The sequence below is a fragment of the Hevea brasiliensis genome, chromosome 13, assembly GCF_030052815.1.
Source record: "Hevea brasiliensis isolate MT/VB/25A 57/8 chromosome 13, ASM3005281v1, whole genome shotgun sequence".
NCBI lineage: Eukaryota > Viridiplantae > Streptophyta > Magnoliopsida > Malpighiales > Euphorbiaceae > Hevea > Hevea brasiliensis.
In genome coordinates this window covers 24265612-24282771 of record NC_079505.1, presented here as the reverse complement: position 1 = coordinate 24282771, position 17160 = coordinate 24265612, and the positions used below count along the sequence as shown (strand labels likewise).

Genomic DNA, 17160 nt, shown 5'->3' with positions numbered 1-17160 from the left:
CATGGATGTTGTTGTGGTAATTTGGAGCAGTGTGTGTGCGTTGGCGCGCGTGTGATGTGGTGTGTACTATGGATAGGACGGGTAGTCACGGCTTGAGATCTTTGCTGGGACCCGATCCTTCGGGGGTAGTCACAGCTTGAGTTCTTCGCTGGAATCCCGATTTGGTTTATTAAGCGAAAGTCCTGCTTGAGTTCTTTGCTGGCACCAGGTTGGATTTAAGAGAGCTATATAGGGGATCAGCTCCCATATATTATGATTGATATTACTGGGTGTGTGAGTGCTCCAAATTACCTTTTTGCTGTTATGATGTGAATTTATTGCTGATGTTGCATTTCACTTTACAGGATGCATTAGTTTTAGATAGTTATAGAGATTATGGTTCAAATTGATATTTTACTCTCTGAGTCGAACGCTCACTCCTGTTCAATATTTTTCTAGGCCACAGGAGGATATTTTTGAGGTTAACCTGCTTTTCTCCCTCGCAGGTCATCTATTTATGTTTGTGTAATTTTATAAACTTCTATAATTTTCGCATGTGTTAGAAATATTCATGTGAATTGGGTCTGTAATATAAATTGCTATTTTGAACCTGTAAACTTATTATTCTATGCATATTGATGGACTGGATTAGGGAGCAGAGCTCCCATTTATTTTATGTTGTTATGAGTATGTGGAGGGTGAGCTGAGCTCCTCAATTGATATATATTGTGTTTACAGGTCGGGTGAGTCAAAAACTCCCCGTTGAAAGATCCATTTTATGGCCAGACTCTATCCGGTTGAATTCTTGAAATTGGGCCCAAATGGGCCTTAGAGTTGGGATAGTGAATAGTTAGGCTTACTATGGGCCTCGGGGGCTTTAGGCTGGCCCATGTCCTAGTGCCGGTCCGGCCCATAGGTTGGGTCGTGACAAATGTGGTATCAGAGCTTAGGCTCCAGATTCTTAGGGATTGATTGTCTAAAGTGTTGGGAAGAGTCTACTAGGAGTCACATGCGGAAAATAGGGTCCACATTCGTCTTGCATTGTCATCTTTGCTTCTAGTTTCTGCTTTATATATTGTGTGTAAACATGAGTCTATAGAGCTATGTAATGTGCAGTTTTGAATTTTGTGGGCTAATGCTGCTGAATTTCAGGAAAATACGTAGAAGCGTAAGAGCCGCCATCGCACGAATCCGGATGTGCTCGACGAGGTGTCAGCACAGGATGAGGCGCCTGCCCCGAGGAGGTGGGGTAGGAGGCCTAGAGCTGCTCAAGCAGAAGAGCAGCTACCACCAGTTCAGGATCAGTCGTTTATGGCACAGGGTCCCATGGACCCCATGGCAGCTACTCTAGCTAGGTTGCAGAGAACCATCGACATGATGGCGCAGTATATGGTCCACCCTCCACAACAGCAGCAGTCCACCACACCAAGAGGGGAACCTTGCAAACAGATCATCAATTTTAAGAAGCTAGTGCCTGGTACTTATGATGTGTCAGACGACGCATATCGGTTTTTGGATTCCTGCAGACAGGCAGGGACAGAATTACAGTTGACTGATAGAAGACTTATAGAGTGTATGCAGCATGTCATGGGCCCTATGCCTAGACAATGGATGAATGACTACATATCACCTCGGATGGAGGGTTTGTCGTGGACTCAGTTTGTGGAACTGTTCATTAATCGGTTTGTGCCAGAAAGTTTCAGAGACCAAAAGCAGTGGGCCTTTGAGGCCTTAAGACAGAATGGCAGGTCTGTAGATGAATATGCTACAGAATTTCTGGAACTGAGCAGGTATGCCCCTACAGCAGTAGCTACAGAAACTATGAAGGTGAAGAGATTCCTAAAGGGGCTAAACAGGAGGTATGCAAACCTGGCCATGATGTCTAATCAGTCTTTTGATGTGGTAGTTGATCAAGCCAGACAGATAGAGATTAGCTATGCTGTGGATGACAGCGGAAGGGCAAAGAAAAACAGAGCAGAGGGTTCTTCAGGTGTTTCCCACATGGGTACTCCGGATAGTGGTGGCCTGAGTAATTACAGAGGAAGAAGTAGGAACAAGAAGAGTGGTTTTAGACACAAACCACGAGGGTTCAGACCAGGATACGAATCGGCGGTGGTCACGATTCAGTGCAGATTGGTGCAGTTCAGATCCTCCTTGGCACCTTGTGCACGGTGTGGAAGAGGACATTCTGGACCTTGTATGATGGGTTGGAGTATGCTTGTGTGTGGCCAACCAGGTCACTTTGCTAGGGAATGCCCCGTGTTCAGTGAGCCATAGATGGGGTCACAGGGTTCTATTGCAAATGTTCCTCGTCAGTTGTATCCGGGTGCTTCCAGCATGGCAGGCAATCAGTTCAGTGGCCAACAGGGCCGAGGATAAGGGGGACGTGGATTTAGAGGCAGATCAGGAGGTAAAAGTCAATATCAGGGTTCTGCCACTCAGGGTAGGGGTCAAGCTCGGGTTTTCACCCTGACCCACCAGGATGCTCAGGCTTCCAATGCAGTTGTGGCAGGTATTTTTCTAGTCTGTTCCTATGAGGCTCGTGTTTTGATAGATCCAGGTGCTACGCACTCATTTGTCTCCCCTGTGTTTGCCATGAGGTTAGGTAGAAATCCTACCACTTTGGAATGCCCTTTGTCTGTAGCTACCCCAATTAGTGACAATATAGATGTATACATGGTTTTTCCGGGTAGCCCAGTAGTAGTGAATGGAAAGATCCTCCCAGGAGACTTGGTTCCTCTACCAGTGATGGATTTCGATGTAATCTTGGGGATGGATTGGTTGGTAACTCATTATGCCACTTTAGACTGCAGGAACAAAAAGGTGTATTTTCACATACCTGGTGTGGAAGAGTTTAGTTTTGATGGTGACAGGAGCGTGGCTCCATATAATTTGGTGTCAGTAATTAGTGCTAGAAAAATGTTGAGGCGCGGATGTCAAGGGTATTTAGCATTGGTAAGAGATACATCTGTAGAGGGTGTCAATATGGAAAATGTTCCTGTTGTTAGAGAATTCATGGATGTCTTCCCTGAGGAGCTTCTAGGGTTGCCACCGGAAAGGGAAATAGAGTTCTGCATTGATATTGTGCCGGGTACAAACCCCATATCAATGCCGCCTTACAGGATGGCGCCAGCAGAATTGAAAGAGCTAAAGGAGCAACTACAGGAGCTTTTGGACAAGGGTTTTATACGTCCGAGCACTTCACCCTGGGGTGCTCCTGTTCTATTTGTGAGAAAGAAGGATGGGTCATTGAGGTTGTGTATCGACTACAGACAGCTGAACAAGGTGACTGTGAAGAACAAGTATCCACTTCCTCGGATCGATGATTTGTTTGATCAGCTCCAAGGGGCTAGATTCTTTTCCAAGATAGACCTACGATCAGGCTACCATCAGTTGAGAATCAGGAATGAGGACGTGTCCAAAACGGCATTCAGGACAAGATATGGTCATTATGAGTTCTTGGTGATGTCTTTTGGACTCACTAATGCACCAGCAGCCTTCATGGACTTGATGAACCGGGTGTTCAAGCCATTTTTGGACCGTTTTGTCATCGTATTCATAAATGACATTTTGGTATATTCTCGGACCGAGGAGGAACACGTGTGGAACTTGAGGATGGTGTTGTAGACTTTGAGGGAGCACCAGCTATATGCCAAATTTTCAAAATGTGAATTTTGGCTAGAAAGCATCTCATTCTTGGGACACGTGGTTTCTAGTGAAGGTATTCAAGTGGATCCCAAGAAAATTGAAACTGTAACTGATTGGCTTAGGCCTACAACAGTCACTGAGGTGCGAAGTTTTCTAGGTCTGGCTGGCTACTATAGGCGATTTGTGCAAGATTTTTCCAGGATAGCGGCTCCCCTAACTAAGTTAACACGGAAGAATGTTCCATTCATTTGGATAGATGACTGTGAGAAGAGTTTTTAGAAGCTTAAGGAGTGTCTAACCACCGCCCCTGTGTTGACACTACCTATGAGTGGTGAAGGATACACCGTGTACTGTGACTCCTCCAGAGTTGGCCTAAGGTGTGTTTTGATGCAGAATGGAAAAGTAGTGGCTTATGCTTCAAGACAGCTGAAGAGGCATGAGCAAAACTACCCCACCCATGATTTGGAAATGGCGGCTGTAGTCTTTGCACTAAAAATCTGGAGACACTACCTGTATGGTGAAGTGTGCGAGATATACACTGACCACAAGAGTTTGAAGTACATCTTCCAACAGAGGGACTTAAACTTGAGACAGAGGAGATGGATGCAGCTTCTGAAAGACTATGATTGCACCATCCAGTACCACCCTGGGAAGGCTAATGTAGTAGCAGATGCTTTGAGCAGAAAATCTTCTAGCAATTTGGCGCACATTTCAGCAGAGAAAAGACCGTTGATTCAGGAAATACATGAGTTGATGGATCAAGGTTTAATCCTAGATCTTTCAGATGAGGGGGTATTGTTGGCTCATTTTTGGTGAGGCGGACTTGCAGACAGAGTTAGAGTTTCCAACAGAGACCAACAATTGATGAAGATCATAGAAAGAGTACAGCAAGGTGAAGGTGGTGAGTTTGGATTTGCCAATGATGGCGCCCTAGTGCAAGGTTCTAGGATATGTGTGCCCGATGTGGACAATCTCAGAGATGAAATCATGCGAGAGGCACACTATACACTGTACAGTGTCAACCCAGGCTCCACCAAGATGTACCATGATGTGAAGGATTGATGCGTCCCAACCGCAAGTGCACGGGTCGTACAAGTAGTATAGAAAAATATCGATCCCACGAGGAGTTGTGTTAATGATTGAATTTTCGATATAAAAGTTGACTAAATTGAAGTATTTATGAGATTAAAATGATGAATTAATGGGTAATGGAGTGTGAAATCTAATTGTGCAAAATTAATATTCTATTCAATAATGTATTAATTAAACTAAAATTGCATCAAATAGAAATAAGCAAGTTCAAATATGGCAATATTTAAATTGGCAAATGATTAAATTCGATTAGAAATTAACAATGGTAAAAAGGCGATTCCGGAGTTCGGGATTTCATATTCGAGCTATTTTGGGATTTTAAATTGGTTATCCAATCTTGTGAAACTAATGGGTTTTAAGGAGATTAATTCTTAAATCCTTTGAATTCCCTTTCGAGTGAGACAAAGAGTGCCTTAATCAAACTAATCCTACTTTCGTGGAGTTAGAATTAATTAAGACCCATTAAGTTCTTTAATTAATCTATGAATCCTCTTAATCCTTAGCCTATTTCTAGGTCTAAGTTAATTAAGTCCAATTTCCTGATTATCTATCACAAGGCCTTCTCCTTTCGGTGCTTCAACCATGGATTAAGAACATTACTCAATGGGATCCTACATTAAGCATGTCATTAAGCATACAAGAAATGAATAAAACTCATTAAGACCACAAAATATGGATTACCCAATCAAAATCCTCAAAATATCTCAAATATTACAACCCTTACTCCAGAATCAAAAGTAAACTACTCACTATCCATAATGCTTACAAGATATGATGAGTTTAAATGGAAATAAAGCTTTAATCTAAGCTAAGAAGTAAGAAATTAAACACTAGAAATGTAGAAAAATGTAAAGAAAGAAAGAAATCTGCAAATCTTAGTTGAAAATGGTGTGGAAGGTGAAATGACTCCTCAAATTCTGCTTAGCCTCCTCCTTTCTTCCTTTGCTCCTTGCCTCTTTTTTTTTCTAAAATGAGAAAATGGGACTATTTATAGCATTTTTCTGACATGGAGCCCTAAAATAGTATGTTCTAGGAGGAATACATTAAGGGAATCTTCTGCCAGCTCATTAATGAACTCTTTATGGGACTGCATAAGTGGACTGCATAAGTTATCTGATCCCTTATGCGCTTTAGCTGGTTCGGATCACTTATGCGGTCGCATGACTTGGTGCATAGGTTATGCACAAATTCGTGAATGTGCATAAGGGAGGTGAGAATGTGCATAAGCTATGCAGTCTCCTTATGCACATTTCGGCTGGTTCTGGAGCAGTGATCTTCCTCCTTATGCAGAACTGCATAGCTTATGCGGCAAGTTATGCACAGTTTGGTCAATGCATATTTCAGCTTGAAAACTTGTTTTTGGCATCTTTTTGCTGTAGAAGACACTCCTCAATGGCAAAATTCTCTTTAGTCCTTCAAAAACACCATTTTTCCTACAAAACAAAGTAAAAATTACAAATTAGTGCAAAATTGACAACTATGAAAAACTAACTAATTAACTAATGAAATTAGCTAAAAAATGACTAATAACCAAATAAAATGATTATGAAATTAGACCTAAATGACTATGCAAAATGTGTGCATCAAATACCCCCAAACTCAAGCTTTTGCTTGTCCTCAAGCAAACTTTAAAATGTGATGCAAAGTTTTTAGGGGTGCCTTATCCAAAGAGTTATGAAAATTACCAATTAAAGTAATTTAATACACCTTTAGCCATACCAACAATCCATATACCCATCCTTCAAAATGCAGAGAATTTAATGCTTATCCAAGCTTTCACCGCTTAGCCATCAAGTCAATTATCATTCAAATCCCCAAACCAACCAATCAAAAGAGAGAGTCATGCTCAAAGGGAATTCTAGAACAATCAATAGTCAAAGTGTCTCTATATAGAATGATGGAATTAAATGAATGAATGGATAATTTTCCAATCCCATAGGCAAATTCCCTACTCCTATCTCCACTAATGTAGCTAGTACTATCAAGAGATCAAAGGTCTTTTTAGGGATGTAGTGGGGCCATGGGGTTCAAAATGAGACTAAGAAGAAAGATAGGTAAAAAGGATTCAAAGCATGAGAATATTTTCAATTTTTGAAACATAAGGTACACTTTATTATATATTTTTTTCTCTTTTTTTTATATGGGAGAGAAGAATACACAATGAGGATTGTCAAGTGCTAGCATAGTTTACAAAACACATAAAAATGGAGGGACATTTTGATACTTTAACTTGTATTTTGTATTTTCTTTTGATGATTGTCCCTAAAATTGCCACCCCCAAACTCATTTCTTTTGATACTTTGGGTGGATTTCTTTCATTTTGAATGGCAATAGTGAAAAGCACATATACTAGCACTTTTACAAGGTGACAAGTATTTCTTCTCCCTTTTATTGTATTTTTTTCTTTTCTTTTCTTTTTCTCTTTTTTTTTTTTTATATGTACCTAATATTGTAAATAATTATTCTCATGAAAAGGGTTGGAGTGTTTGGTTCATTGGCTAGGTAATAATAAGGGTTTCAAGAAAAATTAGGGGTAAAAAGGCTCAAAGGGGTTTGCAAGGATAAATTTTAGTTGGGAAAAAGGGCCAAAGGTTTAAAATGAGAAGGTTTAAATCAAAGAATGCCTAATCATCTCTCTTTCAAGTACAAGCTGGTATTTCACTTGAAAGGTTTAGAAAATTTGTTCTAGGATTGGTGAGACATCATTTGACTACCTTATATCCAATAATTCCCTCTAAACACTTCCACCTCCAAATGACTAATTGGGTGGCTTTTTGGCTAAGAAGATATAGGCAAGAGATAGACACTTCAAAACCTTGCACCTTTTAGGAAACTTTCAATCCACAAACCCAACTAAAAGGTGAGTCAAATCACTTTCATAGGCACATTTTCAATACTCAAGGGATTTGGCAAAAGATTTTAATGCATGGTGTATGATTCCTAAAATGAGTAATGCATGAACTAAATGGAGGAAGTCTATTTGTATGCAATTTGTACAATTTCTAAGTGATGTATAATGTGTGTGTAAATGTGTAATGAATATGTATGTATGGATGTATATGTAAAATATTTACAATATATCTAAATGAAATGGGATGAGATGCTCTTATACTCAAAATGTGAAAAATAAAGCTAAAAATCAAAATGTGCACCCCCAAACTCAAAATTGGACATTGTCCTCAATGTCTCAAACAGTAGATATCCAAAACTCAAAGCAAATAATATTGACCAGGAATTGTAAAAATAAGAACAAAAAGAAAGAGTTACCTGGTATGAGAATTCAAGTTAAAGGGATGCATAAGAAGCTGCACAGGTTATGCAGAGTTAAGTGCTGTCCAGAACATGTGCATAGGTAAGGTGCATAAGCCATGCAGTGCTGCATAAGAAGCAATAGATGTTGCATAGGCTATGCAGATGCTTGCATAAGGGAAATACAACTGTGCGATTCTGCAAGTAGCAGAAAAGGGTTGCTGAGCTATGCAAAGGTTATGCAGAGGAAATTCATATTGTGCAGGTGTATACAAAACCGCTCTTGCATGGGAATTGGCAAGGGGAAATGTACAACCAGCAGTAAAAGTATGGAAATATAGACAGAGTATGGGCAAATATGTACAAAAAGGCAATAAGTGCAATAAAAATCAAAGAAGACGAATGTAATAGCTATTCAATAAAACTTCAAAAGAAACAGAATTTAAAAGAAACTAATTCAGAGCAAATCAACAAAATCCAAAACAAAGTATAAATGTTTGAACATATTTACAAAGAAAAGGTCCTACAAGATTGAACAAAAGTAAACTAAACACTAATCTATGTCTATTGTTTTTCCTTTGTCCAAGGATGTTGCTAAGGGGCTGGTGGCTGCTGCCGGCTGTCGAAATGATGGTGCAGGAGGAGGTGATGGAGGTGGGGGTGGCATGCCCAGGAAGATCATGAGTTGCTTCACCATTTCCTTTAGTTCTTTCTGTTTGTCCCTGGTTTCCATGACAAGGTCAAATAGTTGCTCATGACGATCCTTTAGTGTATCAAGACCATCACAAGCTTCCTATCTACAAAGTAGATATCATCACTAAGCTTTGTCAAGGTAGGTGAATAAGGCTTTAGTGTTGAATGGAGGAGGTCTTGTGGATGAGGTAGGTTCAAATTGTAGGAGGAATGGGCCGAGCAGAGGTAGCTGGAGTGTCTCGAGTAGGCCGAGGGGTGGGGTAGGGGTAGTAGGGTCTTTGTGGACTGGTGTGAAAGGTTGGGTTTCGGTTGTGCAATAGGCTCGGTCCGCTGCAGGTGGCCAGATCATCAAAATATGATAAATGGAACCTGTTTTGGTTAAGTGTGCAGATCAAAATAGGAAGTGTCCTCAAGTCTTTGGGATTGAGTGCTCTGCAGATTAAAGCCAAAATGCTTGGCTATGACAGTGATGAGTCCACCCAAAACACTGTCACCAATGTATTTGGTGGCACTATGTAGCACATGTTCGCAATAGAAGTAACCTGGAGACACCTTCACTGTGTGAAATGCACACAATAACATAAAAAGTTCAGATTTGCCGACGCACTGAACTAGTCCCTCCGCCCAATATGGTGCTAGCCATCAACCTATGAATAAACCTAAGTGCAGGTCAAGGATTTGGGATGTTTTGGACCTACCACAGAGAAGGTTTGGGGTTGGTTTGTTATGATTCTCCAAAATTGGGCAGATTCCAGATGCCCTTATTGGCTACCTCTACTCCAAAGATGTGGTACTCTAAAGAACCCATCAATTGCAAAACCAAAATGCTATGAAATTGATCCAATGACTTTCTCTATTTTGCCCCAAGCATCTAAATGTCATAATTGGCTTATGGTCTACATTATGCAAGTTGAGGGTAGCAGAGAATGAAGAAATAAACTCCAAAACTAGAATTGGATAAACTACCTCTTGCTTATGCACAAATTCTGTCCAACCCATACCGTCAAGAAATGCAACTACATTATCAAATAAACCCATAGATTGTAGAGCATCAACAGATATATACCTAGTAGGTTGTACCCTTCTATCTTTGAGTCTTTTGAAAGCGGCTTTTTGAATTGTATCGTGGAGAGGCGGGGTAGCTTTGATACAAATGGGGTTGCTGAAATTGTCTTTTTGCTGGAAGAAGGTGTAGAGGCTGGAGCTTTTGGCTTTTTAGGAGGTGGCTCCGAAAATGGGGTGGGTGGGTCTTTGCGTTTGGACAGAGGAGGAGCAGAGGACATGGGTCGCACGGATTTGGATTGGATTTTGCGTTTGTATGTTGTTGATGGAGGTGGTGGTGGTGTCGTTTGTGGTGGAGGATTGGAAGGGGGATGTATCGAAGACAATGGAGTGACTTCAAGAGGAGAGGCGGGGCGGGAATGTGGAGGGGAATCCATGGTCGATTGGAGAAGAGATGGAAATGTAGGGGGATTTAGGGTTTTTGTGATTAGAGCGCTGGAGAAGATGGGAGAGAGACGGCGAGAATGCCGGAAGAAATGGAGGATGAAGGGCGGTCGTGGGGGTGAAGAGTTGGGAAGTGGAGGTGGTGGGAATTTTTTTCGAAAATGAATGTGAATCGGGTTTGAGGAGACTGCATAAGGGGAAAATGATTTATGCATAACCTGTGCACTCTTTTGTACATGTTTCAAAAGGATTTAATTTTCAGAGAAGTGCTTATGCACAAGTGCATAGGTTATGCACTGTCCTTATGCATGTTTCGGTGACCCTGAAATGGTGAGGAGCGAAGTCATGCGGGAGTGCATAAGTTATGCACTCCCCTTATGCATCTCTCGGCAAGAATTGTTTTTCAGAAACTTGGGTCATGCAGATGTGCATAAGCTATGCACTCTGCTTAGCAATTTTTTTTGAATTTTGGTTGGTGGTCATGCAGTGCATAAGCTATGCACTCGCTTATGCACTCTGCGGTAGGTTTTGTATTTCAGAATTTTGGTTATGCAGAAGTGCATAGGCTATGCACATTGCTTATGCAGGTCTCGGCAACTTTTGGGATTTTCTGTTTTCTGGTTATGCAGGAGTGCATAGGTTATGCACTCTGCTTATGCACTCTTCGGCTGAATTGATTTTTGGAGATCTTGGTTATGCAGAGGTGCATAACTTATGCACCTTCCTTATGCACCCCTCGGCAAGAATGATTTTTCTGGGTTTTTGGTCATGCAGAAGTGCATAGGTTATGCACTCGCTTATGCAACCTTCAGAATGGAGCTTTGGAATTTTGGTTATGCGTATGCATAGCTTATGCACCTTCCTTCTGCCAACTTCGGCAGATCGCGAAAATGAAGGATTTGAAGTTATGCAATTGTGCATAGGTCATGCACTCACCTTATGCAAGTTTTGACAGATATGAATTTTGACAAAATGAGGTTATGCAGGGTTGCATAAGCTATGCACTCTCCTTATGCACTTGCAATAAAGGTGAAAAATGGCAAGAATTTTGGTCATGCAGGATTGCATAAGCTATGCAGTTGCTTATGCACAAATTCAACAAAATTAAGATTGCAATAGAACATGGATTGCAAGTGTGAAAGATACCCTGGAATGATGAAATATAATTCTATGAAGCACAAACCATGAGAAATTTTCATCAAAAACACATCAATATATTCAAAGTTCATCAAAAGTGCATCACACAAGCATGTAAAAATGGATCCTACATAAAAGACCTTTGAGAGCTATGCCATTTTGACTCAAATTCTGCAAATCAACATTTGGCACATAAAACTCCATAAAATTTGCATGAAGTTGCATCTAACCACAAATGAGAAATGAACTCTCCAAGATTCGCCAAGAAAATGCAGCATTTCTACCTTGTATCCTATAACCCAAAGAAGCTCAAGACTGCAAAAATGACCAACTTACCACCATAATATCATTATAAGCACAAATATTAGAAAATTATCCACCCAACCTCACCAAAAACACATGTAATCTGCTGCAGATTTTATTGTTCTGCTCTGCATAAACCAGATAGCAATTTCGGCAGTTCACCAACCTTTCTCCATTGATATACATCCAACCTCATCAAAAATACAAGCCATTTGCTGCAGATTTTATCTTTCCTCTGTATGAACTAGATTGCAGCTCCTGCACAGATTATGCAGCAAAAGCTTATCAGTTCTTTTGAAGGATAAAATTTTCCAAGTTAAGAATTACTTCCCCAACAGTTCACCAGCCTTTCTTCATTGAATTACATCTACAAGGGACAAGATTTAACAATGTCAAAATTTTAATTTGGGGAGATTTAAGATAAAAACAAAATTAATGAAAATGAAAGTAAATCAACAAAAGCAAAATAAAAGGACTTGGGATGCCTCCCAAGAGGGCTAATTTATAGTCCTTAGCTGGACTTTTCATGAATTTCACTGAAAAGAGGTGAGGGATTGGAGAGCTTGTAACAGCTTGCTCCTAGTATTGGGTCTCCAGTTATGTAATGCTTCAATCTATGCCCATTGACCTTAAAATTCCCAGATTTTTCACTCCAAATTTCTATTGCTCCATAAGGGAAAACCTTAGAAACTCTATATGGACCAGTCCATCTTGACTTGAGTTTTCCAGGGAACAATTTCAATCTTGAGTTGAACAACAAAACTGAATCACCTTCTTTGAATTCCTTTTTCCTCAGATGCTTATCATGCCAAACTTTAGTTCTTTCTTTGTAAATACGGGCACTTTCATAGGCATCCATCCTCAATTCCTCAAGCTCATTAAGTTGTAACAACCTTTTCTCACCAGCTTGCTTAAGATCAAAATTCAAGGTCTGAATGGCCCAATATGCTCTATGTTCTAGCTCCATTGTAAATGACAAGACTTACCATACACCAACCTAAAGGGAGTAGTTCCTATAGGGGTTTTGTAGGCATCCTATATGCCCATAAAGCATCATCTAGTTTGATAGACCAATCTTTCCTAGAATTGTTCACTGTTTTCTCCAAAATATGCTTGAGCTCTCTGTTAGAAATTTCAACTTGTCCTGAAGTTTGAGGATGGTATGGGGTAGCTATCTTGTGCACTACACCATACTTCCTCATTAAGCTCTCAAATTGCTTATTACAAAAATGGGAACCCCCATCACTAATTATAGCCCTAGGAGCTCCAAATCTGCTCAAGACAAATTTTTTCAAAAATTTTACTACCACTCTAGCATCATTAGTTGGAGTTGCAATAGCTTCCACCCACTTTGACACATAGTCAACCCCAACTAAGATGTATCTATTACCATATGAAGGAGGGAATGGCCCCATAAAATCTATTCCCCAAACATCAAATAATTCCACTTCAAGAATATTATTTAGGGGCATTTGATCTCTTTTTGACAAATTTCCACTCCTTTGACATTTATCACAATCCAACACAAATTTCCTCACATCCTTAAAAAGATTTGGCCAAAAGAAACCAGCTTGCAAAATTTTACTAGCTGTCTTAGAGATGCCAAAATGTCCTCCATAATCAGAAGCATGGCAATGATGCAAAATACTCTGTACCTCCTCTTCAGGAATACATCTTCTAATTAAACCATCACAACATCTCCTAAAGAGTAAAGGATCATCCCATCTATAAAACTTCACTTCATGCAGAAACTTTTTCTTTTGTTGCCATGTTATACCTAGAGGTAAAACTCCACAAGATAAATAATTCACAAAGTCTGCATACCAAGGTAGTTTAGCAACAAGAGAGAAAAGTTGTTCATCCAAGAAAAACTCATCAATCGGGTTTGCATCCAATTCTTCACCATCCAATTTCAACCTACTAAGATTATCAAGAACTACATTTTCAGCCTCCTTCTTATCTCTAATCTCCAAATCAAACTCTTGTAGCATCAGAATCCACCTAATGAGCCTTGGTTTGGCCTCCTTTTTACGGAGCAAATACCTGATGGCTGCATGATCTGAAAATATAACCACCTTTGAGTCAATAATGTAAGGTCTGAACTTTTCCAATGCAAAGACAATTGCCAAAAATTCCTTTTCAGTTGTTGCATAATTTGTTTGAGCCTCATCCAGTGTTCTACTAGCATAATAAATAGCATAAGCCTTTTTGTCCTTCCTTTGACCAAGAACAGCCCCAATGGCATAGTTGCTAGCATCACACATAATTTCACAAGGTAGGATCCAATCGTGGTTGCATGATTGGTGCAAGATGATGAGCTTGCTTCAACCTGCAAAAGGCATCCAAACACTCTTGGTCAAATTCAAATGGTGTGTCATTACTTAACAAATTAGACAAAGGTTTAGCTATTTTAGAAAAATCCTTAATAAAGCGTCAGAGAACCCGACGTGTCCTAGGAAACTTCGAATTCCCTTGACATTGGTAGGAGGAGCCATCTTCTCTATCACTTCAACTTTGGCTTTATCAACCTCTATTCCTCATAGACACCAAATGTCCAAGCACTATCCCTTCTGAACCATGAAATGACACTTTTCCCGCTTTAACACAAGGTCGATTCGCACATCGTTGCAAAATTTTAGAAAGGTTAGCCAAGCATATATCAAAAGAAGATCCATAAATGTAAAAATCGCCCATAAAAACCTCCATTATGTCTTCAATGAAATGAGAAGATTGCCATCATGCACCTCTGAAAAGTGGTGGTGCATTACACAACCCAAATGGCATCCTTCTATAAGCAAAGGTTCCATATGGACAAGTAAAAGTGGTTTTCTCTTGATCATTTGGATGGATAGGGATTTGAAAGAAACTGAATATCCATCTAAATAGCAAAAGTAAGAATGCCTAGCTAGTCTTTCCAACATCTGATCAATGAAGTGGAGTGGACAGTGATCTTTTCTAGTGGCAACATTTAATTTTCTGTAATCTATGCACATTCGCCAACTAGTCACCGTTCTAGTGGGAATTAATTCATTATTTTCATTTTTGACCACTGTCATTCCACCCTTTTTTGTGACAACATGTACTGGGCTCACCCAAGCATCATGCGAGATGGGATATATGATCCTGCATCAAGCAACTTCAAAATTTCCTTTTAACAACTTCTTTCATACTTGGGTTCAACCTCCTTTGATGTTCAATAGATGGTTTACAATTTTCTTCCAAACTGATTCTATGCATGCAAAAGTGTGGGCTTATTCCCTTAATGTCATCTATGGTGTATCCCAAAACTTCCCTAAATTTTCTCAACACTCTTAACACTTATCACCTCTAAAGTACTCAAGTTTGCATTTACAATTCTGGATAAGTGTTATTAGTGCCAAGAAATTCATACAGAAATGAGAAGGAAGTTGCTTAAGTTCTACCTTAGGTGCATCTTCTTCCTTGAATGATGATTGCTTAAATTCAGCTTTTTCCTTTTGTGTGAGTTGAAAACTGGAGCGTAAATGAATGGTGGACTTCCTCTAAGTGTTGAGTATATGCAGCTACATGAGGGTTGTCATAGTCTATGCCTCCTCCATGAACCAAACAATTTTCAAGTGGATCTTACGGATATTTTTTCTCAAGTGTTCTTCAACCAGCTCATCAATAATATCAACTCTCAAGCAAGTATCACTTGAATGATGCTTTTTCATAGTGTTATTGATATTGAAAATTAATCGCTCTTCACCAACTCTAAGAGTAAGCTTTTCTCCTTTCACATCAATCAATGCTCTCATTGTAGCTAGAAAGGGTCTCCCAAGATAATTGGAATATTAGAATCTTCCTCCATGTCCAAGATGACAAAGTCAATGTATATAGAACTTTCCAACCTTCAGGGCACATTCTCCAAAATCCCTTCAGATACTTGATTGTTCTCACCAATCAAGAGAAATGTGGGTTGGCTTTAGATCTCCCATGTTGAGCTTTTCATAGATAGAAAGGGGCATAAGGCTAACGCTGGCCCCTAAATCACATAGAGCTTTTGTAGAACAAGACTCTCCAATGTGGCATGGAATTGAAAAACTCCTGGATCCTTAAGCTTTGGAGGAAGTTTCCTTTGGAGGATAGCACTACATTCTTACACAAAGCTACAGCTTTCATCATCTTCAAGTTTTCTCTTATTTGAGAGAATTTCTTTCAAGAATTTTGCATAAGGGGGCATTTGTGAAAGAGCATCAATAAAAGGCACATTTATGTAAAGCTTCTTCAAGACCTCTAAGAACTTCCCAAATTGCCTATCAAGCTTGGCTTTGTGAAATCTTTGTGGAAAGGGAAGTTGTGGCTTGTAGGGCTCGGGAGGTATATACTTCTCTTCTTATTCTTCAAATTTCTACTTACTCTCTTGATTTTCACTCTCATCAGTTCCTTTTTCATTTTCTATATTCTAACTGTTTTCACTCTTCACATCATTTATAACTTTACCACTTCTTAAAGTAATAGCTTGACAATGCTCTCTTGGATTTTCTGGTTGACTTGGAAGCTTTCCAAAAGATTTGGCACTTGAGGAAGATGCTTGTTGTGCAACTGGTTTTCCAAAGATTCTGTTGTGTGTTTGCATTTGTTCCAGCCTTGCTTTCACCTCTCTCATCTCCTCATCATGCTTATTTTGGTTGGCAAGAATCATTTGCAATAAAGCTTGATGGTGGAATTTCGTTCTTCTTTGTTTTGGTGGAGGGTTCATATTTTTCACTGAAAATTAGGCAATGGTTGCCTATTTTGCTGATATGGAACTAGACTTTGCTGTTGTGGTTGTAAATTTTGATTTTGAACTTGATTTTGCTGATTGCCCCATGAAAAGTTGGGATGATTCCTCCAATTTGGATTGTAAGTTTGAGAATAAGGATTCCCCATTTGCTTGTTTCCATAATTACCAACATATGCCGCTTGTTCTCCATAATCTACTCCACAGCTGGTAGTTTCCTCTGCATAAGCCACTTGTTGTGAACTTCCAGCTGATGTTGAACTAACCAACATACTCAAATCTTCCATCTTCTTAGCAAGGACATTTGTAAGTGCATCAAACTTTGCATTAATCATGTTGAATGGATCAAGATCATACATTCCAAAGACTTGCCTTTTACGAGTTGAGTGGTCCTCTTGGACTACTCCAAAGATGAGTATTCTTTGCAATTTTCTCTAATAACTCATAAGCTTCATCTTCATGCTTTATAATAAATTCTCCTCCTGTTTGAGCATCAATAATTCCTCTGATTGCAGGAGTGACATTTGTGTAGAAATTCTGATTTATCATCCATTTTGGAATGGCATGATGTGGGCATAATCTTTCCAATTCCTTCCATCTCATCCATGATTCATAGAGAGTTTCATCTTCTCTTGGTCTGAAAGATGTCATTTGATTCCTCAGCTCTTGAGTTTTTCCAGGTGGAAAATATTGTGCAAGAAATGCATCAATTAGTTGCTCCCAATTTGTAATGGAGTTGTGAGGTAAAGAATCAAGCCAATCCAATGCTCTATCTTTCAAAGAGAATGGGAATAGCTTCAATCTTGCTGCATCATCAGATACTCCAGGTTGTTTTTGCATGTCGCAAATCATAGCAAACTTTTTCAGGTGTG

The 17160-nt window shown here is 39.6% G+C and overlaps 1 non-coding gene across 1 annotated transcript; it reads left to right on the top strand.

Annotated features, from left to right (window-relative positions):
- The first annotated feature begins 16847 nt into the window (after positions 1-16847).
- Positions 16848-16954, top strand: LOC131172315 (small nucleolar RNA R71). The gene has a single exon (XR_009142797.1). It is a non-coding gene; the product is annotated as a small nucleolar RNA R71 (small nucleolar RNA).
- The last annotated feature ends 206 nt before the right edge of the window (positions 16955-17160 follow it).